Genomic DNA, 3745 nt, shown 5'->3' with positions numbered 1-3745 from the left:
GCGCCTTGAGTTTTAAAATACTCACAAGACAATGATCATCAGTTAAAAATAAAACCAAAATTTTAATTTTCCTTTAGGCTAATCTAAAATAAAAAAAATTCTCTTTCTAATACATAATACTGATTTAAAAAGTGCAATCGTGTATCTCATTCAAAAACAAAATCATTCAAAAATAGTTGTATTATTTTTATGTTTTAATTTTCTATTTATTTTGTAAAAAATGATTGTAAATATTCATAATAAAATATTTTATTTTAAATTTTTTCAATGATTAAAAACGTTATTTCATCATGCAATAGAGTATTGTTAAATGAATGGGAGACAAAATAGTGGCATTTGGGCTTCTTACAGGATATAAAATAACATAAACATATGTTTTTATTTTTTTTATTTAAAAAAAATTGTTTTTAATAATTATTGTAAATAGCAACATCACATTAATTTAGTAGTGTTTATTACGTATAGAATTTTTAACTGTTAAGTGTGTTTAACTGTTTATTATTACTAAACTGGAGATATTGTCACCTTACGTCCATGTAGTTATGGTATGTGCATTTGGGCAGGGTTAGGAGAAATAAACAAATATTTTTCAACTTTTCAAGTTAGATTTTTGTTATGTTAAATCCATGTTTCAAAAAGACTCGCTAATTTAATATGACATAATATGCATATTACATTGAGATTTAATAATCAACACATTAAACACATAAAAAAAAATATATAATATTTTATATAGATCACAACTTTTATTATTTTTATTTTGTACTTTTTTTTTTTTTTAATGGACCACAAATCAGAATTATATAATATACATAAAAGTACATAGAAAAATTAAAATGTCATACAATGCAAATATCAAGGTAGATATTGTATATAATTTTGATGGAATAACTATTTCTTAAACCCTTTTTAAATCATATAGGTTTCATTTAAGCAAAAAATTATAGTAAGATTATTATTATTATTATTATTATTATTATTATTATTTTTAGAATTTGTGTTGTAATTAGACCTAATTTAAGTCCCAGTTGTAAAAAATAAAGCATAAATGTATGAAAACATGACTAAATTATATCTTTTATATAAGATAAAACAATAAATATCTTGTGCTTTTTGACAAGTGTAATGTCATGAAAACGACATATTTTGTAATAATACAATTTTTGTTCTAGTTTTAAGTGAAACAAAAGGTGATGTAATTCTTAATATGATTAAAAAAAAAACAATTATGAATAATTTAATTATTATATACATTTATGTATTTCTGTTAAGTAAAAATTGGTCAAGCTACATTTCAGCTGGGCCAACATTTTTTAAAACTCAAATTTGTAAATATAATAAAAAAAAGCAAAACAAATTTATTGAATACAATTTTAACTATTCTTTTTAGAAATTGTAAAGATAAAAAATAAATGTAACATTTAATATTTTATTTGAGAAATTACAATATATTAGTGTTGCATGCAACAATAATATTTTTTGTGTTTATTTGTATTATACTTATATATTTTTTCTTTATTATCATTATTCAGTATGGTATAACTAAAATTATATTTAAATATTAAATTGTATCAATTTAAAACCCAATTTGTTTGTAGTTAGCTTAAAACATTGTAAACAACAGTCGTGAAAATGTTGATTGAATATTAATTGGTGTTGATCAATACCACAATACCAAAGTAAAAATAGTGAATATGAAGTAGTAGCGTTGTAAAAACTTGCTTATGTAAGGAGGGAGTATTTTTTCATGAGTATGGTGTTGAAAGGTATTGATTATATATTTATATCTGTAGACGTGAAATCTTTGTCTTACGAGTGTACTCCACTCTACAACTGACATATTATATTATGAAGAATGTATAAATGCTAAACATATAAATATTATTAGTTATTTCGTTGATCTGTGTTCCCATTAAAACAGATGTGTAAATCTCTTCAAGTGCTGGTAACCAAATCTTAGCACAAATCGTCATTTTGACGCACATAAGTTCCCACTAGTTGAGCCTCGGGTGAAAAGTAATCAAGATACGAAAATATTTTGGCATGGCTGTTGAACCTAAAGTTACCGGTTACCTATCTATTTTAAACACATTCGCCATACATGGAGGTTTTTTTTAGCAATAATATTGATATGTTGGTATTCTACATCGTTTACGAATATTAGATTCAATATATGTAATGGTGTTTACCTGATTAATATAAAAGAATCGAGATTGGGAAATCCAGTGTCCAGCGGTCAACGAAAAACCAAAAAAATTAATAAAATGTAGAACATTTTAATCTGTAACTACAGTTTTAGATTTATTGTATCTTGTGAATATCTTGCATAAGTATTTTAATTTCTATTGTTTTGTTTGTCGTTTGCTGTTGTCGCGTAAGTATAGATTCAATCTTTCTAGTTCATAAGTTTTTATTTTATTATTTTTTGTAGATAAAAACCTACTTTCTCCTCCTTTTTTCAATCATAAAATTAGAGTTAAATAGTAAAATGTTTCTGTTGAAAATTCCTATTTCAACACGAAACTGTGAATTGTCGGTGAATTTTTCAAGAAAAAATTGTATTTATCAGTTTCTTGAAAAAAAAAATGGTACTTTCTAAATTTATTTATGTATGGTATTACCTGCTCTAAAATGTAATAGCTTAACGTTGTATATGTACACACTGATAGGGTATAATTATTTTGAAAATTGGCTCAAAATGTATAATTATTAGTATTTTCTATTTTATGGATCGTGGCGGTCTCTCTCGCCATCCAACATTAGTACTGTCACTGCTATGCAGTGTACTAATAATTGATTATATCACCAAAAAGAAAAGCAGTTAATACATTAAATTTCTTTAACATGATATAGTTTTTAAAATATCTTAGCTCTTATTTGTATAGGTATTTAAAATTGTAGGGTAATTTTTTTCAATTAATCTTATTTTTTTTTTAATATATTAAAAATACGATTTTGTTTTTTTTTATAAGGGTGATGTTCAATTCTAATTAAAATCGTCAAATCAACAGTAATTTGCAAACTATTTTATTGATAATTCAATAATTTTTTCTTATTGAAAGAAAAATAAAGCTTTAAAAAGATTATTAATATTTAAGTCCTTGAACTAGTTGAACTTAAATATTAACAACATTAAATACTCGTTTTTAAATTATCAAAATAATTTCTCCTCAAATGATTTAGTTGTAGTTCCCAAAACACTAATTCTTGAAACTTAAATCATTCCACTGTCACTAATTATCATTTTGTAATTTCTGTACACGGTGAAATTTACTTTTAACAACATCCATCCTATTCACTGCACCGTTCCTTAGGTGTACTGGTATACATCGTTATGTTACTGAAGTTAAAAACAATAGTTTTTAATATAAATATATAATATATCAACTATTAAAGTATTAAATAGTACATAATATTGCAATGTGTCTTACAAAAATTTAGTTCAACATTGCTTGCTTATAAGTTATAACTAATATTAATACATTTTATTAAATACCTATTTTTAAAATTAAAAACTGACACATTACCGTTAAGGATTCTTTTACGAAATGATTTACTTACCTATCATTGAATTTATTTACCGCAACCATCAAGTACGACCATTAAGAATAGACAATGCACTGTTAAATATAGAGGTTAGTGGAGAATAAATGAATACACTATTAAATATTTGTATTGTATGTATTATATATTATTATTATTATTATGCGTTTAAACTCGCATTTATATTGTTTTATATTTTTTC

This window comes from Melanaphis sacchari, unplaced genomic scaffold, assembly GCF_002803265.2.
Source record: "Melanaphis sacchari strain LSU unplaced genomic scaffold, SCAv2.0 Contig22_pilon_pilon, whole genome shotgun sequence".
Classification (NCBI taxonomy): domain Eukaryota; kingdom Metazoa; phylum Arthropoda; class Insecta; order Hemiptera; family Aphididae; genus Melanaphis; species Melanaphis sacchari.
The sequence above is the reverse complement of the archived record's forward strand: the minus strand, read 5'-3'. Positions refer to the sequence as shown.